This window comes from Pseudophryne corroboree, chromosome 2 (genome assembly GCF_028390025.1).
Source record: "Pseudophryne corroboree isolate aPseCor3 chromosome 2, aPseCor3.hap2, whole genome shotgun sequence".
Lineage (NCBI taxonomy): Eukaryota > Metazoa > Chordata > Amphibia > Anura > Myobatrachidae > Pseudophryne > Pseudophryne corroboree.
The window spans coordinates 356198057-356225846 of NC_086445.1; the positions used below are offsets into that span (position 1 = coordinate 356198057).

Sequence of the window (27790 nt, forward strand, 5' to 3'; positions counted from 1 at the left end):
AAAATATACTAGTAGGTTAATTGGCTCTCAATAAAAATATTAACCCTAATGTGTATATTTGCATGTGCACCTGTGTTAGGGACTATAGGGTGTCATTCAGACCTATACGCAAACCAAGTCCTCTAGCAGGGAGTCTGCACATGCTTAGGGTGCATTCTGTGCATGTGCAGAACGGGTGCTACGAGCTTGCAGAGGGCCTTCAAGCTGCAGCAGGTCTGGGGGTAGGATGGGGGCGGTACAGGGCAGTGTTTATAAAAATGAGGACAAGGCCTGGCCACGGCTTCCCAGTTCCGCCGTTCATTCTGAGTAAGCTGAGACGCAGCACTCTGATCTGTGACGCTGTGAGGGGGCGTCTGAGGACAGCATTAGGATACATTTTTAGTGCTGCTGCATCCAAACAAGCATCAGCAGGGCCAGACTGCCCGTCTGGCACTTCTGGCAAATGCCAGATGGGACGATGGTCTGGTGGGCCGGGGTGGATGCAGAGGGAGCCAGGAAGGCCATGCGCAGTGCAACTTCCAGCTCTCTGGTCTGCCCGCCCCCATCCCCCCCGCTGTAAAGAAATAAGGGGGCATGCCGCGAGTCCAAGCCCCCCTGGCTCGTGGCACCCCCCTGTGAGCAGTGTCCACGCGCCCCTTTCATGTACGCGTGGATGCCAGGCTGAAAAGTGGCCCCAGTTCCTCCCTGAGCATCAGCGATGAGGACAGCAGTCATCTCTGATTCAGGCCTCTAGATTCTAAACTCCATTGTAGCAGGGACTAAATATTCTCTGTAAAGCACTGCAGAATGTGTGTGTGCTAATTAGATAACTGGTAATGAATACATAAAAATGTATGTTTTCATTCCATAGTTAAGTGGTACCTATACAATAATTCTCCCCTAGTAACAAAATGCTAAATATACCATACTGTACTAGCTGATCCTTATCAGCAGAAATACAGGGGTAATCAGTGGAGGGATATGGATTTGGCTCAATCTAAACCTTTAAATACAGCACCAGTTTAGCCTAGTGCAGGGTGTCTGATGTGTATTTGCTAAGGAATGCAACTGAATAATTTGACGGCAGATAAGAACCAATCTCCAATCTAATCTGCCCTTTTTTACCTTCTGGTAACCTCAACCCTATTTGATCCCTATAAGAGATATGGGTCTGGGACTCAGGGTCGACAACAAAAAGGTCGACACACCTTAGGTCGACACCAATTGGTCGACACACCTTAGGTCGACATGGACAAAAGGTCGACATGGACAAAAGGTCGACATGATTTTTTTATGTTTTTTTGGTGTCGTTTTCTTCGGAGAGTGACCGGGAACCCCAATTAGTGCACCGCTTCGCTCGCCATGCTTCGGGCATGGTGCCTTCGCTCCGCTTCGCTCAGCACAGATTACCGTTCCAATCGTAGTCCACGTGCATCGTTAAGTATGAAAGGTTCCAAAAAAGAAAAAAAAACATAAAAAACTCATGTCGACCTTTTTCCATGTCGACCTTGTTCCTGTCGACCTTTTGTCCATGTCGACCTAAGGTGTGTCGACCAATTGGTGTCGACCTAAGGTGTGTTGACCTTTTTGTTGTCGACCTGGAGTCCGGATACCAAGAGATATACCACTCTTGGGTGTGCGGTTACACTCTGATATACACGTCATGGTGTGCACTGGCTCAACCACCCAAGGTGTACGCATATAAAGCGTGATGGCACACCCAAGAGTGGTATACTGTAGTTATCTTACAAAATGGCCCCTGTTGTGACAAAATAGGGTGAAACAGATAAGAATAAGAGGAATAAATAGTTCAGACCAGGCTGTTAAATTTTAATTATTTTAATGAATAAACATTTATCTGGATAATAGTGTAAGTGAATAAAATAGTTGATATTTTTCTGTCAATTTAAATTTCAACCACCCAAATCTAACTCTCTCTGCACGTTACATCTGCCCCACCTGCACTGCACATGGTTTTGCACAATTGATAACTTTTTTGGTTTGCTAACAAACCTGAATAAAGCCCAAATACTATAACTGTAGCTGTGAGTACGAGTCTCAAAATTTCACCATCAGTATTAAGGTCAAATCACTAGGGTGACGGTGGGGGGCAATCCACAGTATTGAGGAGGGAGAAAACATGTCAAGCAAGTCAGCCTCAAATGACGTACAAAGGTAGTAATGAGGGAGAATATCAAAGGACACATTAAGCTACGTGAGTTTCTTGATAATATTTAATGAGATTGGGAACATCAAGCTCTCTGTGTATGTGGATTTAAAGAACATTCATAATTTCACTCTGGGTTTCCAACACGACCATATAAACAATGAGATAGCCTGCAGGAGATTTTTAAGTACGATGAAAATAACAGGGATCAGAAAGGTTTGCCACAGATGCAAAAGCTTGGGGACTATAGCAATTTTAACCACAGCCATGTGGTCAAACAAGGAGATAATTTGCTGTTTCCATTAGGAAAGGTCTATCTTTAAGTTAACAAGACCAGAAAAGTTGGTAGCATGTAACCTGGTATACGACTTGGTGAGACACATCCTGAGATATAGGAGTTTTTGAGGTTGCCAATGGAAGTCAAAGTTAAGTTTGATGGCTTGCAAAGTGTCTGTGGATAGGTTTAAGGGTATAATCTCAGTATTTTACTCTATCTTAGGTAAGTTTGGAAGCCAAATGTGGCACATGGAGAAGGTGAGAAGAACATCATTAGCGTGCAGGGCAATGTTATGACCACAGTTGCCAACCGTAATTTCCAAAATGTCAGGGTTATTACTTATATGACGTGTTCCATCAGGAGTACAAATATCATGAGCAATCCTGACTGTTGCCATTGGTGGTCTGGAAAGCATTGGCTACAAACTCAATAGCAAGCACTGATGCAGCAGGGTTGTGGTACAATGCTGCCACTACTCTATGCTTCCCGAATCCTCATACTCACCAGCATTTGTTGTATAAATGGCAAGGCCACTCTATAAAAGACTTTCTGTATAACAAGGGCCACCATCATAGCCCTTGTTGTACAGAAAGTAAACTTTGCAATTAGATGTGTTATTCTCCTTGCATTGTCAGGCACATGCTGGTTGGGAACGAGGCCCACATGGTCAGTCAAATAATGTCAGATAACAATCTAACTTCTAGAATTTTCTGAAATAACTTGAAAACTACTGTACATTTAAGAGAATTATCAGTCTATAACTATCAGCGTGGGAAGGCCAGTGCCAAATTTTGGAATAACTACTGTTTCAGCATTTTTATTATTATTATTATTATTATTATTACAGTTCCTTATATAGTGCAGCATATTCCTTGGACAAGTCCCATCAAGCTTCTTATCTAATGTAGAGAGATGAACAAGCCAACAAACGTTGAGCCAGGGAAGTCATAAAGGCTTTATAATAGGGAGCAGCAAAACTATCTGGCCCTGGGGCTGATGTTCGTTTGAGAAAATGTACAACTCAAATTCAACTACCCTTTTTAAAGTCTCTCACATGATCTTTCAGCAGCAGCCATTCTCAGATGGACCTCTGCTTCCTAGTTTCCTCCCTCAGTGCCTGCCGTCCTGCCAATCACTGTTGATCGAGCAGCCAGCTGGCACCCCTCCCCCCCCCCCCCAATCAGTGGCTGCAGAGATAGTTGCTTCTAGGAAATGTTCAGTGGTTCCAGCCCAATTAGGGCTAAGGTATATACACTTTATGCAGCTTCTATAATGCACCTACTCCATATAGTATATTTACTAAGGTCCCGATTTTGACCGAGATGGGTTTTTTTTTTCAAAGTGTCATCTCGGGAATTTACTAAACTCAAATCACGGCAGTGATGAGGGCATTCGTATTTTTTTGGAAGTCCAAGTAAAAAAATACGAATGAATACACCATCGGTCAAATACGCCTGTAATTTGGTAGAACTCGGTCACTTACTAAAAAGTGTAATTCACAAACACTGCCGACAATAGCCAAACACTGCCGTGAAAATATACCAATCGTGAAAAAGTGCTTAAATAAAACAGACCTGCTTTTTTTTACCGTGTTCTGATAGGCATGCACGGATCCATGAGATCCATGCATGTTTATCAGTGGGAAGGGGTGGGAAAGTGTTAAATTTGCCACAAAAAAAATGCGTGGGGTCCCCCCCTCCTAAGCAAAACCAGCCTTGGGCTCTTTGAGCCGGTCCTGGTTGAAAAAATATGGGGAAAAAATTGACCAGGGATCCCCCATATTTAATCAACCAGCACCGGGCTCTGCGCCTGGTCCTGGTTCCAAAAATACGGGGGACAAAAAGCGTAGGGGTCCCCCGTATTTCTGAAACCAGCACCGGGCTCCACTAGCCAGATACATAATGCCACAGCCGGGGGACACTTTTATATTGGTCCCTGCGGCCCTGGCATTACATACCCAACTAGTCACCCCTGGCCGGGGTACCCTGGAGGAGTGGGGGCCCCTTCAATCAAGGGCCAGGGGTGAAGCCCGAGGCTGTCCCCCCCATCCAAGGGCGGCGGATGGGGGGCTTATAGCCTTTTTGTCAAAATTTGAATATTGTTTTTAGTAGCAGTACTACAAGTCCCAGCAAGCCTCCCCCGCAAGCTGGTACTTGGAGAACCACAAGTACCAGCATGTGGTGGAAAACCGGGCCCGCTGGTACCTGTAGTAGTACTACTACTAAAAAAATACCCCAATAAAAACAGAAGACACACACCTTGAAAGTAAAAGTTTAATTCATACATCCACACCTCCAAACATACATACTTACCTATGTTCACACGAGGGTCGGTCCTCTTCTCCATGTAGAATCCATGGGGTACCTGTTGGAAAAATTATACTCACATAATCCAGTGTAGATCGGTCCTCTTCTGTTCTATTTGTAATCCACGTACTTTGCAAAATAAAAAAACGGACACCCGACCACGCACTGAAAGGGGCCCCATGTTTTCACATGGAACCCCTTTCCCCGACTGCCAGGAACCCCCCCTGACTTCTGTCTAAGAGGGTTCCTTCAGCCAATCAGGGAGCGCCATGTCGTGGCACCCTCCTGATTGGCTGTGTGCTCCTGTAGTGTATGTCAGGCAGCACACGGCAGTGATACAATGTAGCGCCTATGCGCTCCATTATAACCAATGGTGGGAACTTTGTGGTCAGCGGTTGACCGAAAGTAACCTCACCGCTGACCACTGTTCACCTTTGTGGTCAGCGGTTGACCGAAAGTAACCTCACCGCTGACCCTGTTCACTGCATAAGTAGAGGCGCAATCCCAGCGCTTAGATATGATGTCATCTCCAAGTGCCAACAGAGGTATGCCCTGGCAATATCCCAGGTCCAGCCTGTAATGTAAACAAGGTTCAAGCCACTGTGACACGGCTTGAAACCCGTGTTCAGTTTCCCAGGCTGGATCCGGGATTTAGGTGTAAATAGACGTTTTGGTAAGAACTTACCGTTGATAACGTCATTTCTCTTATGTCCACAGGATAACATTGGGATATGCCGAAGCGACAGCGGAAATGGCACCAAATGGTCACGAGCTTTCTGGCCTCCCAGGATGCATCGGGGCTTCACCATATAATCCGGCACAATGACTCAGTCAAATCAGTTCTTTCCACAGCGATTAGGCAGGAGCATCAGGTAGAAACCTATTTAGGAGATAAGAACACACATGCACACCCTTCCATACAAGAGGGAAGAGGTTTAGTGATTGTCAAGATCCTCAAATCAGGTGCGTCAGGGTGGGACCCCTGTGGATACCTGTGGACATAAGAGAAATTACGTTATCAACGGTAAATTCTTACAATAACGTCTATTTCTCTGGCTGGGTCCACAGGATTATCCACAGGATAACATTGGGATTCCCAAAGCCAGTTTTAGTGGTGGGGACGCTCCTGATTACACAGGAGGACCTTTTGCCCGAAGTCTGCGTCATGAGAGGCAAAAGTATCCAAGGCATAATGTCTGATGAATGTGTTTATGGGAAGACCATGTGGCTGCCTTACAAATCTGTTCTGCTGAAGCACCCTTTTGTGCTGCCCATGAAGGACCTACCTTACGTGTAGAGTGAGCAGAGACATTAGCCGGAGTAGGGAGATCTGTATGAGAATAAGCTTCTGATATTACCATTCGGAGCCATCTTGCCAGCGTCTGTTTACTAGCAGGCCATCCTCTTCTATGAAATCCGTAGAGGATGAAGAGAAAATCTGTTTTTCTGATGGCACTAGTGCGATCTATGTAGATTCTTAATGCTCAGACTACGTCCAGCGACGCTTCTCCCGCAGAAAGTCCCGATACCTGAAAAGCTGGGACTACAATCTCTTCATTAAGGTGAAACTTTGAAACCACCATCGGAAGATAACCAGATCTAGTTCTGAGAACTGCTCTGTCTGGAAAAAAACTTAGGAAAGGAGACTTACACGATAATGCTCCTAAATCTGACACTCTTCTGGCTGACACCATTGCCAGTAGAAAAAGTACTTTAGCAGTTAACCATTTAAGATCTGCTCTCTTAAGTGGTTCAAACGGAGGTCCATGGAGGAACTTAAGAACTAAATTCAAATCCCAGGGAGCTGCAGGAGGAACAAATGGAGGTTGAATATGTACAACTCCCTGAAAGAAAGTACGTACATCCTGTAAATCAGCAATCTTTCGCTGAAACCATACAGTTAACGCCGATACTTGAACTCTCAAGGAAGCTACTTTCAAACCTTTATCCAATTCTGCTTGAAGGAAATCCAAAATCCTGGATACTTTAAAAGATCTTGGATTCAAACTTTTTTCAGTACACCAATGAATATAGGCTTGCCATATTCTATGATACACACGAGCTGAAGAAGGCTTTCTTGCTCTAAGCATAGTTTGGATTACTTGTTTTGAAAATCCTCTAGCTTCTAAGATAGAGGTTTCACCAGCCATGCCGTCAAAGACAGACGATCCAGATGACTGTGACAACAAGGACCCTGCATTAGCAGATCTGGACGTTGAGGGAGCAGTATCGGTGCTTCCACAGACATTCTCAGATCTGTGTACCAATGCCTTCTTGGCCAAGCTGGAGCTATTAGAATTATTGCTCCCTTTGCTTGCTTTATTTTTCTCACTTCTCTGGGTAACAAGAGATATTGGAGGGAACAGATGTAGACAGTGCATCTACAAGGACCGCTCCTGGATCCTTTGTTCTCGATCCGTACCTCGGAACTTTGTTGTTTAGTCGAGACGCCATGAGGTCTATCTCTGGTAGACCCCATCTGTTCACTAGTGTCTGAAACACTTCTGGGTGTAACGCCCATTCGGTTTCCTGAATGGTGTGTCGACTGAGAAAATCCGCTTCCCAGTTCAGTACACCCTGGGACAAACACTGCCGACAATGCTGAGAGATGGTGTTCTGCCCATCTTAGAATGGGAGTTACTTCCTCCATCAATCTTTTGCTGTGAGTTCCTCCATGATGATTGAGGTACGCTACTGCTGTCGCATTGTCTGAGCGAATCTGGACCGGTCTTCCTTGCAGACTGTCCTTTGCCTGAACTAGAGCCATATAAATGGCCCTTATTTCCAACAGATTTATTGGCAGGAGACTTTCCCTTACGGTCCATTTTCCCTGGAACCAAAGGCTTCCAAGTACCGCACCCCAGCCTTGCAGACTGGCATCTGTTGTCAGGACTTGCCATTCTTTTATCCAAAAGGGTCTCCCCTTGTTTAAATGGTCTGTCTGTAGCCACCACGCTAGAGACCTTTTTACGTTTACTGGAACCTTTATTATCTGTTTTTTTATCGTCTGATAATTTCCGTTCCATTTGGTCAGAATAAGGTGCTGTAGAGGTCTGGAGTGGAATTGCGCATATTCCACCATGTCGAATGTTGATACCATCAGACCCAACAGTCGCATTGCTGCATGGACTGACATTGTCTGGGCGTGCAACGCTTCCTGAGTCATGACCTGCACCTTGACTATCTTTTTCTCTGGTAAGAGGACTTTCCGTAGGTCTGAATCCAATATGGCCCCCAAATGAACCATCCGCTGTGACGGATTCAGAGATGACTTTTCCCAATTTATGAGCCACCCATGTCTCTGTAAACAAACTATTGTCTGTTGAAGATGGCTCAAAAGTAACTCCTGCGAATGTGCTAGGATTAATAGGTCGTCGAGGTATGGGAATATTCTTATCCCCTGCTTGCGGAGACAAGCTGCCATAACCACCATAATCTTGGTAAACACCCTGGGTGCTGTTGCTAGCCCAAAGGGCAAGGCTTGGAACTGAAAATGTTCCTGAAGGATGGCAAACCTGAAGTAGCACTGATGAGACCGTGCTATAGGCACATGTAGGTAAGCATCCTCTGAACTAAAACTCTGTGACTGATCATCATACGCAGTATTTGAATATACTGTATCATCATCTGTTGTATCATCTTTTGTAGTCTTCCACATAGACGCATCTGTCTTAAGGCCTGTACACACTGGTCGATATATCGGCCGTTCTCTTGAACGGCCGATATATCGCGGGACCGTCGGCCAGTGTGTACGGCCAATACGTCTGTGAACTCCGTCGTTCGCACACGTATCGCGTCGGCCGCGCAGCACAGCCAACGGCCAATATATCTACAGATATATTGGCGCGTCGCTGTGGGTGTACGGGGCGGTCGGCCCCGCATGCCGGATTCAAACTGCCCCCACATACATGCAAGAGCATCGCACGGCGGGGATGCTTTTGCATGTTTAGAGTAGCCCTCTGCCTGTGCAGCCTACCTGCGAAGGCAGACAGCTACCCGCCATGTTAAGGGTCGCAGTGGCTGCGTGTGACGTCTTGCAGCCGCCGCCTGCTCCGGAAGACCCTAAAACGGAGCATCAACGCGCACAAAATGTGATATCGATGCCCCAATCCAGCCCCCCTCCAGGTCTTAAACTGTGTTCTGAAGAGAACGCAGCTTAAGACCTTGCACATGCACGTACCGACGTACACGCATGCACAGATGTGCAGAAATTGCTTCATAGCAATAATAGCACATCAGCGTCAGGGTCAGAATCGGACCCTAAATGTGAACCTTTGGCTCTTTGCATTCCATCACAAGCACAATAAATGCTCACTGCTAAATTTTCCTTTATTTGGTGTCCTACACCTAATAAAATATCTTGCATTTTCATCACTAAGCTCTACTCTCTCTTTTACCAGACTAATTACCGATGTTCCAACTTTTGCAATAGACTTAGTTAAATGGTGGTCCTTAAAAGGGATCAGTACAGGATCCTGCCGGTCAGGAGACAGACGCCGGGAGCCCAACAGCCGGGATCCAGGCGGCGAGCGCAGCGTGTCCGCTCGTCACGCTTCGGGTTCTATTCCCCTCCGGGTGGTGGCGTGGACCTCTTTGTTAGCTCCTATTGATGACAAGGGATGGTCAACCATTAGGATGATGGTACCTGGAACCGTCTAAGCTTCATACCCTATTTCCATCGACTCCCTGGCGCAGTTGTCAGCATTCTGACCGCCGGGATCCTGACCGCCGGGATATTAACTACATCCCCTTCCTAGGGGCCATCTGCTTAGACTTTTTGTTTTGTTTATTTTTGTTTTCTGAGTACCATGCTGATATTACTATTTACAATGTTTTAGCGCAATGGAATTATGTATATCATTTTATTGTATAGCTGTTTATTAAAAATGATAATAAAAATCATTAAAAAAATATCAATTTTCCACTAATTAGCACTAGTCCTTTCCTCATATACTCCTACATACACACACATACATACTATTACAAGGTTCAAAGACTGCTTCCATCATTTGAAATGGTTTTACCTTGACTATGGGCATAATCTCCCATCTCCTGCTTGGACTCAAAAATATTGGCTTTTCCCTGACATGGTCGCATCTGATGCAATCTGTCAGAAATCTCCCTGTGCTTCCGGTCTCTCTGCTTCCTGACCCCACCCCCTTCCTCCCAGTGCCTGATGCGATGTCCATCACTGGTGATCGGTCAGCCCGGCAGCACCCCCCACCCAGTGGCTGCAGATATTAGCAGCCGCTGGGGATATGTAAAAAAAAAAAAAGCAGCCCTCACCTTCCCAAAGGAGCTGTAGAAAGAATCAAGTGCTGAGAACTGAAGTTGCAATGGTCATGATGTTATGCTCATCGATGGCCGCAATGTTCTGACCATTGATGTTTGTGTGCCAAATTTATTTATTTTTTAAATAAATAAAAAATTGCATTGGGCAAACTAAATAAATGTTCTTAATCTAATTCAATCATACAAATAAAATCACAATTTCTAAGCGGCTTTTGGAAAATAGTTAAGTGGTTAAGAAGCTGAAAATAATTGTGGAAATGGCATTTAAGTATTATTATTATCCTTTATTTATTTGGAGCCACAAGGGTTCTGCAGCGCCCAATTATGGAGTACATATGGACATAATCAAAACAGGAAAACAGTGATTTACAGTTGAAGACAATATAGGACAAGTACAGGGTAACTAAATATAACTACATCAGCAGATGACACTGAGATAAGTATCAAGGTGACCAAAAACTGCAGGATTTGGGCAGTTGAGGATTATTAAAGTAAGAAAAGGATAAGCACATGAGGGAAGAGGGCCCTACTTGTGAGAGCTTACATTTTAAAGGGGAGGAGCAGACAGACAGGGGTGACACAGATGGGGTAGACCGAGCATGGAACAGAGGGTTAGGATGAGATCTGGCTGGGTGTGGTAAAGAAGTGGGTCTTAAGAGCTCGTTTGAAGTTCTGTAGAGAGGTGGAGAGTCTGAGGGGGAGAGGTAAAGAATTCCAGAGTAAGGAAGCGGCACGTGAAAAATCTTGGAGATAGGAGTGGAAGGAAATAATCAGAAGACAGGAGAGTCGGTGTGCATTAGCAGAGCGAAGAGGAAGGGTGGGAGAGTAAAGGGAGATAAGGTCAGAGATGTAAATGGGAGAGGAGTGGGTGAGTGTTTTGTAAGTGAGTGTGAGAAGTTTGAACTGGATTCTAAAAGGGAAGCGAAGCCAGCGAAGGGCTTGTAGGAGAGAGGAGGTGGATGTAGTGCGTTTGGTGAGGAAGATGAGCCGGGCTGCAGCAATGAGGATAGACTGGAGTGGAGAGAGGTAATTGTCAGGGAGGCCAGTCAGGAGGAGATTACAGTATTCCAATCTGGAAATGATCAGTGAGTGGATAATGGTCTTGTTGGCATCCTGGGTGAGAAAGGGTCTGATCCTGGAAATATTTGAGATGAAAATGGCAGGTTTGTGAGAGGTGCTGAATGTGTGGTTTGAAGGAGAGGGAGGAGTCAAGGATTAAGCCAAGACAGCGTACTTGGGAGCTAGAGGAGATAGTCGTGCCATCAATGGATAATAAGATTGTGGGAGGTGAGGTTGTGCGGAAGGGTGGGAAGATGATCAACTCAGTCTTGGACATGTTGAGTTTAAGAAAGCGCTGGGACATCCGGGAAGAGATAGCAGAGAGACACTTGGAGGTACGAGTGAGGAGAGCCAGGGAGAGATCAGGGGAGGAAAGGTAGATTTGAGTGTCATCAGCACAGAGGTGATATTGGAAGTTAAAAGAACTAATGAGTTCACCTAAAGAGGACGTATAGAGAGTGAAAAGAACAGAACCTTGGGGGACACCAACAGTTAGTGGAAGTGGGAGAGGTAGTGTCATGAGAGGAGACAGAGAAGGAACAATCAGAGAGGTAGGAGGACAGCCAGGAGAAGGCAGTATCACGCAGTCCAAGAGAGTGAAGGATTTGCAGAAGGGGAGGGTGTTCTATAGTGTCAAAAGCAGCAGAGAGGTCAAGAAGAATAAGCAGATGGAGGTTGTATCATTTTAAGACCAATGCTGCAGACAGCAGTCCCCATTATTCTCAACAACCACTGCGATCTAGCTCAACTGTCCTAGCTCTATTAGCCGCAGTAGCATATTTTGCAAAACATGTATCTTCAGATCCCTCTACAGCAGCTGGACTGAGGCACATGCATAGCACGACAACGATGCATGTGCAGTAGCTTCCTGCAGGGCATCAATTAAGGGAGATTTTTGCTGCTGTATTAAGCTCTTTTTGAATACACTGTCCCAGCAAGCAAAGATTAAAAAGCAACTCTAATAAATCAGAGATTGCAAATTGCTTTCTGTACACTAGGGGTTATTCAGGTTTGTTAGCAAACCAAAACAGTTAAACAACAGGACAAAACCATGTTGCAATGCAGGTGGGGCAGATGTAACGTGCAGAGAGATCGAAGATTTGGGTAGGTTATATTGTTTCTATGCAGGGTATGCTGCTTAATTTCTACACTGCAATTTAGATTTCAGTTTGAGCACACCCCACCCAAGTCTAAAGGTGCATAAACACGGTGTGATTTGAACTACAGATATGGACAATATAGTCCATATCGGTAGAAAACATAGTACATATCGCACCGTGTGTACACAGCTTGCGATGCCGATGCGCGCTCCCGCAGGGTCAGTATCGCAATAAAAAATAGACTGTGCAGGCAGGTCAATTTTGACTAGAAAGTCTAGTTTCTAGTCAAAATTGTATATAGTCAAATTGGACATAGCCAAAATTGCACCGTGTGTATAGTCAATATCGGTGTTTCTAAGCTCCGGGGAGTTCAAGGGTAATCACAAAGTCAAAATCGGCCTTTAGGCAGGATCGTACAGTGTGTATGCACCTTAACGGTCTCTGCACATGTTACATCTACCCCACCTGCAGTGCAACATGGTTTTGCCCAATTGCTAGCTTTTTTGGTTTGTTAACAAACCTGAATAAGGCCCACTGTTTTGAGCGGGACAAACCCCTGAACACTACTGGCAGCAGGGACAAGAATCAAGGCTGCCACCACTGCAGTACTCAATAATCTAGCCTGTCACATCTATATTTTCGATATTCTATATACTTTCCTCAAACTTCTATAAATCCCTTTAAAAGTGGATTGTAAGGCTAACTTCCACAGCAATAAAATAAGCACATATTTGTCTTTCAATTATTGTACACCATCCCACAACAGCAGCTTACGGTTATAACTAATCAGGTAAGTTTTGTCACGGAATTCTCAAGACCTATTGATGGAAAGTAGGCCTGACTAGCTAATAAACAAGAAATTATTATACACACTGCTGCACTTCAATAGAGTTGCATCCAAATCCACTGTAAATGGAGCATACACGGAGAATACACAACACTTGATTCCTGTTTGGCTGCTTACTGTGGAGTTTGAGCACACAAAGTAAAAACTCAAAGTGCAAGAAACCATAGCATGTATCCCTGAAGCCCATTAAGGTAACAACGATTTGGGCTACTGGCTTTCACTGAGGAAAAAGTATTTGTATCTTCCCAGGTTATCAGACATGCCTCACTAAATGTAGTGCTGTGTATACTAAACAAAATTCTTGATCATTAATTGCTCATCAATGGACCTAGTGAGCGATTACAGAATAGAATCTGGAGGAAACAGATCAGCAAATAAATCCGAAAAGTGTCAGATGACAAAAGTAATAAAATATATGAAAGTACTATAAGGCTTCTCTAAAAACACGAAACAAACCCAAAAGTCACTTACCTCTAGTACATTTCTTAATACTTCTACTGAAACACAGATTTAGTGATGTATTGCACATGCTGAAAATACCAGTGGAAAACAAACTGATGAAGCCATAGGAAGCAAATCCAACAGCTGTTTTCAGCTGCTTCCAGCTCAGCTATTAATAAAGCCATGCTTCCAAGTTTACAACTATAACAAAATATTAGCATTTATCCTTATAACAAACATTGGGCCTAACTCAGACCTGATCACAGCAGCAACATTTTTCTCTAATGGGCAAGACCATGGGGGTAATTCCAAGTTGATCGCAGCAGGAATTTTGTTAGCAGTTGGGCAAAACCAGGGCCCTCATTCCGAGTTGTTCGCTCACAAGCTGCTTTTAGCAGCATTGCACACGCTAAGCCGCCACCTACTGGGAGTGAATCTTAGCTTATCAAAATTGCGAACGAAAGATTCGCAATATTGCGAAAAGACTTCTATGTGCAGTTTCTGAGTAGCTCGAGACTTACTCTTCCAGTGCGATCAGTTCAGTGCTTGTCGTTCCTGGTTTGACGTCACAAACACACCCAGCGTTCGCCCAGACACTCCTCCGTTTCTCCAGCCACTCCCGCGTTTTTACCAGAAACGGTAGCGTTTTTTCACACACTCCCATAAAACGGCCAGTTTCCGCCCAGAAACACCCACTTCCTGTCAATCACATTACGAACACCAGAACGAAGAAAAAACCTCGTAATGCCGTGAGTAAAATTCCTAACTGCATAGCAAATTTACTTGGCGCAGTCGCAGTGCGAACATTGCGCATGCGCAATTGGCGGAAAATCGCTGCGATGCGAAGAAAATTACTGAGCGAACAACTCGGAATGACCACCCATGTGCACTGCAGGGGAGGCAGATATAACATGTGCAATCTAATTTGCAGTGTAAAAATAAAGCAGCCAGTATTTAACCTGCACAGAAACAAAATAACCCACCCAAATCTAACTCTCTCTGCACATGTCATATCTGCCTCCACTGCAGTGCACATGGTTTTGCCCAACTGCTAACAAAATTCCTGCTGTGATCAACTAGGAATTACCCCCCATGTGCACTGCAGGTATGGCAGATATAACATGTGCAGAGAGAGTTAGATTTGGCTGGGTTATTTTGTTTCTGTGCAGAGTAAATACTTGCTGCTTTATTTTTACACTGCAATATGGATTTCAGTTTGAACACACCCCACCCAAATCTAACTCTCTCTGCACATGTTATATCTGCCTCCCCTGCAGTGCACATGGTTTTACCCATTAGAAAATTTTTTGCTGCTGCGATCAGGTCTGAAGTAGGCCCGTTAACCTAATCATTGCAAATGCCTGATTAATAGACACAGACTACAATATGGTTAACATATTTGAAAGGCATTTTAAAATATTTAGTCATGTTGTAACTTTCTATTACTCTGACATTCTTTTAAAAGTTTGTACACATGACATTGGATGTTTCTGAAGAGGTGTGTATATTATGTAGGAGGAGTGGGTTAAAATCGAATAAACTTTAGACTTACAGCATTGTGATTCACTATAACCCCCCTAGGCCTTTACTGCTGAAAATTGCGCCATTAACAAAGAACAATCAATATGAACATTCATTTAAAAAAAAAAAAAAATTGCCAATGAAACCATTCCGACATTATGTAAGATTAGCCTGGCATGAAACAAAAACACACACACACACATATATATATATATATATATATATATATATATATATATATATATATATATATATATATATATATATATATATGTACATACATACACACACACACACATACCCACAAACCCACAATTCCTCATAGAAAACATGGCACTCAGAGACTTGTATAGAACACCATAGGTGATGTATTGTACGATCGATGTTTCGGGCTACAAGCCCCTTTATCAAGATCACACTTTTGCTTGATGTGATCTTGATAAAGGGGGTTGTACCTGGAAACATCGATCGTACAATACATCACCTATGGTGTTCTATACAAGTCTCTGAATGCCATCTTTTCTATGGGGAATTGTGCATTATTCAAGTGGATGCAGCACCAGAGCGATTTGTTTTTATGACTGAGTGCCGGGAGAATTGGTTGATTATATATGTGTGTTATAGCCATACCACTCTTAGGTGTGCGGTCACACTCTGATATACACACGTCTTGGTGTGTGTTCAACCACACAATGTATATATCAGAGTATAACCGCACACTCAAGATTAGTATATCTACTATCTATTTATAGATCATCCTTGTACAAGTCATATTTGAGGAGGTCTGATGTGAAATCGTTTGAGTTATGTGGTAAATTTTACATTTTGAGAAATTTTTCTGTCAGAAATATCTGTCACACTGAAGCAGTGATGTGCTGCTTTCCTGTGAGCAGTGTGTCTGTGAGATCTGTTACTGTTTACACTTGTAGAGTGATACAGCTGTGGCTTTGTGATGGTCTATTCACTAAAGGCCTATACACACTGAGCGATTTTGAGCTGAAAGCATGTCACTTTTGGTGTTTTGAGCTGCTTTCAGCTGAACGCCGCCCAGTGTGTATGCACAAGCGATGAGTGCTGATGCGCGCCCCCGCTTCATCGCCGGTGGCCGCCGTTCATCTGCTGGTATTATCAGCAGATGAACGGCGGGGTGAACGGCTTTCCATAGCGTCCTGCTATGGAAAGCCACTCACCCCCGCTGACATCACTGGGCAGGGGGGGGAAAAAAATCGCTCAGCGTGTATGCACTGAGCGATTTTCAGCCCAGCGATGTCAGCGATCATCGCTGTGCATACACGCTGGGCAAAAACCCAGTGTGTATGCACCTTAAGCCTTGGATGGAGATAAAGAGGACGGAGATAAAGTACCAGCCAATCACTGGGTTTGAAAATTACAGTTGGGAGCCGATTACCAAGGCTTAGTAAATAGACCCCTAGGTTCAAATTACAGATGGAAGTAGAGCAGGCTGAGGTGTACGGTCATTGGGAAATAAAGCACGGTCAATATAAGAAATGGCACTCAGAGTCGACGTTATCAGCAAAGAACAAAAATAAGAATTTACTTACCGATAATTCTATTTCTCGGAGTCCGTAGTGGATGCTGGGGTTCCTGAAAGGACCATGGGGAATAGCGGCTCCGCAGGAGACAGGGCACAAAAGTAAAGCTTTTACAGGTCAGGTGGTGTGTACTGGCTCCTCCCCCTATGACCCTCCTCCAGACTCCAGTTAGGTACTGTGCCCGGACGAGCGTACACAATAAGGGAGGATTTTGAATCCCGGGTAAGACTCATACCAGCCACACCAATCACACCGTACAACTTGTGATCTAAACCCAGTTAACAGTATGATAACAGAGGAGCCTCTGAAAGATGGCTTCCTAAACAATAACCCGAATTAGTTAACAATAACTATGTACAAGTATTGCAGATAATCCGCACTTGGGATGGGCGCCCAGCATCCACTACGGACTCCGAGAAATAGAATTATCGGTAAGTAAATTCTTATTTTCTCTATCGTCCTAAGTGGATGCTGGGGTTCCTGAAAGGACCATGGGGATTATACCAAAGCTCCCAAACGGGCGGGAGAGTGCGGATGACTCTGCAGCACCGAATGAGAGAACTCCAGGTCCTCCTTTTCCAGGGTATCAAATTTGTAAAAATTTACAAACGTGTTCTCCCCTGACCACGTAGCTGCTCGGCAGAGTTGTAATGCCGAGACCCCTCGGGCAGCCGCCCAAGATGAGCCCACCTTCCTTGCGGAATGGGCCTTAACAGATTTAGGCTGTGGCAGGCCTGCCACAGAATGTACAAGTTGAATTTTGTTACAAATCCAACGAGCAATCGACTGCTTAGAAGCAGGTGCACCCAACTTGTTGGGTGCATACAGTATAAACAGCGAGTCAGATTTTCTGACTCCAGCCGTCCTTTAAATGTATATTTTTAAGGCTCTGACAACGTCCAACAACTTGGAGTCCTTCAAGTCGTCTGTAGCCGCAGGCACTACAATAGGCTGGTTCAGGTGAAACGCTGATACCACCTTAGGGAGAAAATGCGGACGCGTCCGCAGCTCTGCCCTATGTCGAATGGAAAATTTAAATAAGGGCTTTTATAAAACAAAAGCCGCCAGTTCAGATACTCTCCCGGCCGAAGCCAGGGCCAGTAACATAGTCACTTTCCATGTGAGATATTTCAAATCCACATTCTTTAGTGGTTCAAACCAATTGGATTTGAGGAAATCTAAAACTACATTTAGATCCCACGGTGCCACCTTAGGCACCACAGGAGGCTGTATATGCAGTACTCCTTTGATAAAAATCTGGACCTCAGGGACTGAGGCCAATTCTTTTTGGAAGAATATTGATAGGGCCGAAATTTGAACCTTAATAGATCCCAATTTGAGACCCATAGACAATCCTGATTGCAGGAAATGTAGGAAAACGACCCAGTTGAAATTCCTCCATCGGAGCACTCCGCTGCTCGCACCACGCAACATATTTTCGCCAAATACGGCGATAATGCTTCGCGGTGACTTCCTTCCTTGCCTTTATCAAGGTAGGAATGACTTCTTCTGGAATGCCTTTTCCTTTTAGGATCTGGCATTCAAACGCCATGCCGTCAAACGCAGCCGCGGTAAGTCTTGAAAAAGACAAGGACCCTGCTGAAGCAGGTCCCTTCTCAGAAGTAGAGGCCACGGATCGTCCGTGACCATCTCTTGAAGTTCCGGGTACCAAGTCCTTCTTGGCCAATCCGGAGCCACTAGTCTTACTCCTCTTTGCCGTATAATCCTCAATACCTTTGGTATGAGAGGCAGAGGAGGAAACACATATACCGACTGGTACACCCAAGGTGTTACCAGCGCGTCCACAGCTATTGCCTGCGGATCTCTTGACCTGGCGCAATACCTGTCCAGTGTTTTGTTGAGGCGAGACGCCATCATGTCCACCATTGGTTTTACCCAACGGTTTAATAGCATGTGGAAAACTTCTGGATGAAGTCCCCACTCTCCCGGGTGAAGGTCGTGTCTGCTGAGGAAGTCTGCTTCCCAGTTGTCCACGCCCGGGATGAATACTGCTGACAGTGCTATCACGTGATTCTCCGCCCAGCGAAGGATCCTGGCAGCTTCTGCCATTGCCCTCCTGCTTCTTGTGCCGCCCTGTCTGTTTACATGGGCGACTGCCGTGATGTTGTCCGACTGGATCAACACCGGTCTTCCTTGAAGCAGAGGTTCCGCCTGGCTTAGAGCATTGTAGATTGCTCTTAGTTCCAGAATGCTTATGTGAAGAGACTTTTTCAGGCTCGACCACACTCCCTGGAAATTTCTTCCCTGTGTGACTGCTCCCCAGCCTCTCAGGCTGGCATCCGTGGTCACCAGGATCCAATCCTGCATGCCGAATCTGCGGCCCTCCAATAGATGAGCCTCCTGCAACCGCCACAGAAGGGATACCCTTGTCCTCGGCGACAGGGTTATCCGCAGGTGCATCTGAAGATGCGACCCTGACCATTTGTCCAACAGATCCCTTTGCATGGAATCTGCCAAAAGGGATTGCTTCGTAAGAAGCTACCATTTTTTTCAGGACTCTTGTGCATTGATGTACAGACACCTTTCCTGGTTTTAGGAGGTTCCTGACCAGGTCAGATAACTCCTTGGCTTTTTCTTCGGGAAGAAAAACCTTTTTCTGAACTGTGTCCAGAATCATCCCCAGGAACAGCAGACGAGTTGTCGGCATTAATTGGGATTTTGGAATATTCAGAATCCATCCGTGCTGCTTTAGCACCTCTTGAGATAGTGCTAAACCCATCTCTAGCTGTTCTCTGGACCTTGCCCTTATTAGGAGATCGTCCAAGTATGGGATAATTAATACGCCTTTTCTTCGAAGAAGAAATATTATCTCGGCCATTACCTTTGTAAAGACCCGAGGTGCCGTGGACAAACCAAACGGCAGCGTCTGAAACTGATAGTGACAGTTTTGTACAACGAACCTGAGGTACCCCTGGTGTGAGGGGTAATTGGAACGTGGAGATACGCATCCTTGATGTCCAAGGATACCATAAAGTCCCCTTCTTCCAGGTTCGCTATCACTGCTCTGAGTGACTCCATCTTGAACTTGAACTTCTTTATGTACAGGTTCAAGGACTTCAGATTTAGAATAGGCCTTACCGAGCCATCCGGCTTCGGTACCACAAAAAGAGTGGAATAATACCCCTTCCCTTGTTGTAGAAGAGGTACCTTGACTATCACCTGCTGAGAATACAGCTTGTGAATGGCTTCCAAAACCGTCTCCCTTTCTGAGGAGGACGTTGGTAAAGCAGACTTCAGGAAACGGCGAGGTGGCTCTGTCTCTAATTTCAACCTGTACCCCTGAGATATTATCTGCAGGATCCAGGGATTTACCTGCGAGTGAGCCCACTGCGCGCTGTAATTCTTGAGACGACCGCCTACCGCCCCCGAGTCCGCTTGCGAGGCCCCAGCGTCATGCTGAGGCTTTTGTAGAAGCCGGGGAGGGCTTCTGTTCCTGGGAAGGAGCTGCCTGTTGCTGTCTCTTCCCTCGTCCTCTGCCTCGTGGCAGATATGAATAGCCCTTTGCTCTCTTATTTTTAAAGGAACGAAAGGGCTGCGGTTGAAAGGTCGGTGCCTTTTTCTGTTGGGGAGTGACTTGAGGTAGAAAGGTGGATTTCCCGGCCGTAGCCGTGGCCACCAAATCCGATAGACCGACCCCAAATAACTCCTCTACGCATCGCCTGTCCACTGTCGTGTCCATAAAGCTCTTCTGGCCGAAATGGACATAGCACTTACCCGTGATGCCAGTGTGCAGATATCTCTCTGTGCATCACGCATATAAAGAAATGCATCCTTTATTTGTTCTAACGACAGTAAAATATTGTCCCTGTCCAGGGTATCAATATTTTCGATCAGGGACTCTGACCAAACTACCCCAGCACTGCACATCCAGGCAGTCGCAATAGCTGGTCGTAGTATAACACCTGCATGTGTGTATATACCTTTTTGGATATTTTCCATCCTCCTATCTGATGGATCTTTAAGTGCGGCCGTCTCAGGAGAGGGTAACGCCACTTGTTTTGATAAGCGTGTTAGCGCTTTGTCCACCCTAGGAGGTGTTTCCCAGCGCTCCCTAACCTCTGGCGGGAAAGGGTATAAAGCCAATAACTTCTTTGAAATTAGTAGTTTTTTATCGGGGCACCCCACGCTTCATCACACACGTCATTTAATTCTTCTGATTCGGTAAAAACTACTGGTAGTTTTTTCACACCCCACATAATACCCTGTTTAGTGGTACCTGTAGTATCAGCTAAATGTAACATCTCCTTTATTGCCAAAATCATATAACGTGTGGTCCTACTGGAAAATACGGTTGATTCGTCACCTTCACCACCGGAATCAGTGCCTGTGTCTGGGTCTGTGTCGACCGACTGAGGCAAGGGGCGTTTTACAGCCCCCGACGGTGTTTGAGGCGCCTGGACAGGCACTAATTGAGTGTCCGGCCGCCTCATGTCGGCAAACGACTGCTTAAGCGAGTTGACGCTATCCCGTAATTCCACAAATAAAGGCATCCATTCTGGTGTCGACCCCCTAGGAGGTGACATCCTCATATTTGGCAATTGCTTCGCCTCCACACCAATAACGTCCTCATACATGTCGACACACACGTACCGACACACAGCAGACACACAGGGAATGCTCTATACGAAGACAGGACCCACTAGCCCTTTGGGGAGACAGAGGGAGAGTCTGCCAGCACACACCAAAAAACGCTATATATGACAGGGATAGCCTTATGATTAAGTGCTCCCTTATAGCTGCTTTTATATTAATATATTGCCATTTACTTTGCCCCCCCTCTCTGTTATACCCTGTTTCTGTAGTGCAGTGCAGGGGAGAGACCTGGGAGCCTTCCTGACCAGCGGAGCTGTGACAGAAAATGGCGCCGTGTGCTGAGGAGATAGGCCCCGCCCCTTTTTCGGCGGGCTCGTCTCCCGCTATTTAGTACATTTAGGCAGGGGTAAATATCTCCATATAGCCTCTGGGGCTATATGTGAGGTATTTTTAGCCTTTTTAAAGGTTTTCATTTGCCTCCCAGGGCGCCCCCCTCCCAGCGCCCTGCACCCTCAGTGACAGCGTGTGAAGTGTGCTGAGAGGAAAATGGCGCACAGCTGCAGTGCTGTGCGCTACCTTAAGAAGACTGCAGGAGTCTTCAGCCGCCGATTCTGGACCTCTTCTTGCTTCAGCATCTGTGAGGGGGCCGGCGGCGTGGCTCCGGTGACCATCCAGGCTGTACCTGTGATCGTCCCTCTGGAGCTTCATGTCCAGTAGCCAAGAAGCCAATCCATCCTGCACGCAGGTGAGTTCACTTCTTCTCCCCTCTGTCCCTCGTTGCAGTGATCCTGTTGCCAGCAGGAATCACTGTAAAATAAAAAACCTAAGCTAAACTCTCTAAGCAGCTCTTTATGAGAGCCACCTAGAATTGCACCCTTCTCGGCCGGGCACAAAAATCTAACTGGAGTCTGGAGGAGGGTCATAGGGGGAGGAGCCAGTACACACCACCTGACCTGTAAAAGCTTTACTTTTGTGCCCTGTCTCCTGCGGAGCCGCTATTCCCCATGGTCCTTTCAGGAACCCCAGCATCCACTTAGGACGATAGAGAAACTGTATTAAAGTTGAGTACTTTCGGGGACAGCACCCCGTCCTCAGAACCTTACAACAGATGAGACAGATACAAAATAACACACTTACCCACTATTTAAACCCCCTGGCTCCAATCCGCTCCGTTCAAACCTCCTGCGCTGCCGCTGGCGTCCGCGGCTGGGACCCGGCAAGCGTGACGTCCATCCGACGGAAGTGGTCACGTTGTCATGGAAACCAACAGGCTTGCGTGCCACACAGGGCAAGCAGCCTGCGTTCCAAAACCTCCGGCCTCTCTCGCGGCTGTCACTGCACAGCCGGTCCCATTACTGCAGCAATCACAGCGCTGGTCACGGGGGTTTCGAACCGGAGATAGACAGAGCCCTGCACCCAAACATACACGTAGTAATGACGTATATCAATATACAAAAAACATTCAAATGTACAAAAATACAAACATGTAACATATAAACTAAAAAGACCATCAGTAGCAGCAATGAAGTGGAAACTGTCACCTCATGCACAGAGAGTGTTCCTGATGGTCAGAGAAAACTCTGTACACATGGGGGGACAGTGCAAAGGTCATCAATCACAAGTACAAATTATAAACAATAGTTCATGCCCATCAGTCCACAAATGGACAACTCATGAGTACCATAACAGAGAATGCCACTGAATCTCATGGATACACAGCCACCCAGAGGAGAGGGGACAATTAGTACAACCAAACAAGGAACTCAGAGGCTAAGTCAAACTATTCCAATTTATCTGATCATTAAGCCCCCCTGGCTTAATAGTACCCAGCCTCACAATCCAACGGGATTCTTTAAGCAATAACGCCTTTGCTCCATCACCCCCTCGAAGTGACACCGGTACATGATCAATCATGAAGTATCTAATATCCTCTAATTTATGCTTAAATTCCTTGAAATGACGAGGAACCGGTTGATCAATATCTTTACCAGCTAATGATAAACGGATCGCTGATCTATGGGCATTCATGCGTTCCTTGAACTTACGGGTGGTCTGTCCTACATAGAACAACCCACAAGGACAGACCACCACGTAAACCACAAACGACATATTACAGGTTAAGACAAACCTCATATCGTACATCCTATCTACATGTGGATGTTTAAACTTAGTACATGGAACAATAAAACAACAGGTAGTACAGTCGTTACATGAGTAACACCCAAACGGTTTCCTATACACATTAGGGGTCTGTGGTAGATTACGACCTGTTATGTCCGTGTGGACAAGTAGATCTTTAAGGTTGCTACCTCGTCTAAAGGCCGCCACCGGTCTTTTGCCCCTAAACATAGGGAGTTCATTATCAGAGCTCACAATAGGCCACAAAGCTTTGGTGGCCTGCTTGATTACCGGACTCGCCACTGTGTAGTCACTGGCCCACGGCAGGATCTGATCTTGATTCCTCATACGTGGGCTTAATAATTCAGATCTAGACATGTTCAACACCCTAGACTTTTGAGCCAAAAGGGTCTTCCTCTCATACCCCCGAACCAAAAATTTATCAACAACTTTATCCAGTTCCATGGGAACCGTAGCAACATCACTAGAAATGCGAGCAACTCGCATCATTTGGGAGAGTGGTAAACCTTGTTTTAAAGCCGTCGGGTGGTGACTAGATGCTACCAGTAACGTATTTCTATCGGTCACTTTTGTATATACCTCTGTAATGAATCGATTGTTAGATAATATCACATGAACATCCAAGAAGTTCACATCCGTATTGCTTAACGTATACGTGAACTTAATTGGAGTGTCCAAACCATTAATATCCACCATCATGTTTTCAAATTCCTGTTGACCACCTGTCCATAACAGGAACACATCATCTATGTAGCGCTTATAAAGTAGGATGTTCCCCCCCGTACCGGCTATTTTGGAAGAACATCCGACTCTCGAGCGCAAACATAAACACATTTGCATAGGAAGGTGCTACGGGAGAACCCATAGCACACCCCCTTAGTTGCAAATAGAAACAACCATCAAAGATAAAATAATTCCGGCATAATGTCAACTCAAACAATTGCATAATTAGGGCATGATCAAACTACTCCTGCGGAACACAAGACTGTATAAATCCCCTCATAGCATCAAGTCCCCCCTCATGAGGAATACTGGTGTATAAACTACTAATGTCCAAACAACACAGTAAAGTTCCAGGTGGGACATCCTGAAAATCATCTAAAAGATTCAAAAAAGTAGTAGTATCTTTGAGGAAAGTGTCCTGAGCCATGAGATGGGGTTGTAGTACACAGTCCAACAGCTGAGAGACAGTCGTGTAAAGAGAATCTCTGGCCGAAATGATCGGCCTTCCAGGGGGTTTCTGGGTATCCTTGTGTAATTTGGGAATCGTATAGAGTACTGGGACTCTAGGGTACTTCACACATAGTATTTCAAAGATCTTGCTAGTAATTTTGTGACTTTGAACTGCCTCCTTGAGAATAGCAAACAGTTCACTGTAATTTCTTATATATAGATTGTTAGATAGTTGCGACATTAGATAGTTGCGACATTACTTCATTTTTATAGTCCCCCAAATTTTAGACGACTATAGCGCCCCCCTTATCTGCAGGCCTAATCGTGATGTCCTCATAGGATTTAAGCTGTTGCAGTGCCCTAAACTCAGCCTTGGATAGATTAGGTCTAATTTGATGTGGTACCTGAGTAAATTTATTAACAGATTCATCCAATAATCTGCTAAATGTTCTAATGGACGGATTATTTGAAACGGGGTCAAACGTTGATCTTGATGATTTTTTTAGAAACGAAGAAAACACTGGGTTACCACTATCAAACTGCTTCCCAAGAAAATGTTCTTTAAGTCTCAGTTTCCGTGAAAACTGATGAAGATCCCGCTTCCAATTAAACTCATTAAAGAAATTTGTAGGTACAAAACTAAGGCCCCTATTGAGGACTTGTAGTTCTAGCTGGGTTAGGGTCCGATCCGAAAGATTGAAGATTACATTTTCTTCTTGTCTTGTACTTTTCTGGTCCCTCTGGTTCTGGCCACCCCTGCGGGTGGGAGGTCGTCTTTGGTCTTTGACGTGTCCTTTTTTGCTGTACCTAAAGGGACTGCACCAGACCTGTTACCCTCATCAGATTCGGAGACCACAAAATCACTATCAGTACTCGATCTTATTTCAGTGTTACGTTGATTAGTTCTATTCCTCTGCCATGGTCTACGTTTAGACAAGGAAATAGAATTACCTTGATTGCCACCCCGGCAAGCCAATTGTATACACGATTCTTATCGTAGTCGGCATCCACTGCAAACCTTTTGCTCCTCTTGAACTTCAGGAGCTCCCTACGATATTGATCACACTGGGATTCCAGTCTCTGCAGCCAATTGCAACTGGTGTCCTCTTCCAGTGTATTCTTATGCTCCCTCTCATAGGTGGCAATTTTCTGTCTTGTGATATGTAATTCTCTGTTTGCCTCTTCAACCACTAAGATAATGAGGTCGAAGGCACACTTATTAAGTATGGCAACCCATTTACGGACAAAGTCCGGGTTATTACGTCCTATTGTGGGGACATTTCTCACCTGCTTCATCGCTGGCGGCCGCTGTTCATCTGCTGGTATTATCAGCAGATGAACGGCGGGGTGAACGGCTTTCCATAGCGTCCTGCTATGGAAAGCCACTCACCCCCGCTGACATCACTGGGCAGGGGGGGGGGGGGGGGGGGGGAGAAATCGCTCAGTGTGTATGCACTGAGCGATTTTCAGCCCAGCGATCATCGCTGTGCATACACGCTGGGCAAAAACCCAGTGTGTATGCACCTTAAGCCTTGGATGGAGATAAAGTGGACGGAGATAAAGTACCAGCCAATCACTGTCCAACTGCCATGTCACAGGCTGGGTTTGAAAATTACAGTTGGGAGCTGATTAGCTGGTACTTTATCTCCATCCAAGGCTTAGTAAATAGACCCCTAGGTTCAAATTACAGATGGAAGTAGAGCAGGCTGAGGTGTACGGTCATTGGGAAATGATGCACGGTCATGTGATCTAATGTGTCCAATCATGTTGATGAAATCTGTGTCACTATATCGCTATATATATATATATATATATATATACACACACATACACACACACACACGTATCTGGTGTATCTATGTATCTAACAGTGTGTACCCAACATAAGGATCGCATCTAACATGCAGAGAAAGAGGTACTTTTTTGTTACGTTAGTCAGTATATACAATATATGTGTGTGTGTGTGTGTGTGTGTGTGTGTGTGTGTGTGTGTGTGTGTGTGTGTGTGTGTGTGTGTGTGTGTGTGTGTGTGTGTGTGTATTGATCCGAAATATAAAACGGTTCCTGGGAATAACAGTAAGATGTTAGCAGCCATCATCTAGTTATTTGTCCTATCATCTAGTCATAGCAAATATTAACATAAGCAAATATAACAGATACAAACAATAGAATGCATTCAATCCCAATAGTACCCTAGCTTTCAGTAGAAAATCCTGAACTCCATGCAGTAGAGCAGCATGCACAGTCAGTCCCTTAGCAGTGCTAACAATTACCAGACGAGAGCCAGCCTGCTAAAGGCATGAGCAATCAAGCATTTACATTTACTCTGGCAGAGCCTCTGCCTGTTGTATACCACGGGTGGTCTTCAGTTTGCCGGCTGTCAGGATCCCCGCCGGGAACCCGGCCGCCGGCATACCCGTATATCACAGTATGTCTAGACAACCTTCAGGAACAAAGTGTAAGAGAAATATTCAGAAAATACAACATACTGTAAGAATACTTTTGTACTTTCCACAATTCAGCCCTAATTTTTGCATTTTTCTGGTATGATTATAATAAAATGTAGTATAAATAAATTTGACTTTATCCATGAAAGGCAACTATTATCAATCATACCCCTTTCACACATAGCCTAAATACCCCGGTTTTTCCAGTGCAATCACAGGGACTCGGCTATGTGTGCACAGAAATGGCCTGGGCCGGAGGCCCGGGTACCCGAACCTGCTCGTTTGCAGCTGAGACCCGGGTTGTAGCTAGGTTGATAGCCCCGGGTCAGATCCGTGAAATTCCTCTCATGTGTGAAAGGGGTATCACTGTCCTTTCTCCCCAGACTCCTCCATTATTCTGAAACGTAAAGTTGGTAAGCTACTGTAAATTACATTTGTCCTACAGAACCATCAGAACCTGGCAGCCTCAGGGTGTCCAGCAGGGAATCTTGACATAGGTGGTAGTACAACTTTTATAGTGATCATATCTTGTTTAAATCATATTAGTAAACTATTAATGTTCTTAACTAGACATTATTTAATTAAAACAGGCACATTTAAATGACACATGGTAACAGAAAATGACACTAGTTTATATCTGTAGGACCACATTGGAACAGATTTGTAATTTGTAAATGAAGATACAAGTTTCACTGTTTGCAAGGTACTGTAGATTTATATTTTAAGTATAATATGTTTTCTTTTCTGCATGACTTGGCACTTAACTTCAGGCAGAGGCATCTTTACAGCAGTGCTGTCCAACTTGTTTGGGAGTAAATGAGAGGATGCAGTATAATACATAGTTCTCCCAATAATGTTATTTTGACATCCACCAAGGGCATACTGGTGATCGGGATGCGGCCAGTCGGAATGCTGATGACGGAATCCCGACAGAA

General features: G+C 45.1%; 1 protein-coding gene across 14 annotated transcripts in view; it reads right to left on the reverse strand.

Moving 5' to 3' along the window:
• MCF2L (MCF.2 cell line derived transforming sequence like) overlaps positions 1-27790 on the reverse strand; it is a 648156-nt gene that overhangs the window by 491029 nt on the left and 129337 nt on the right. The window lies entirely within an intron of this gene.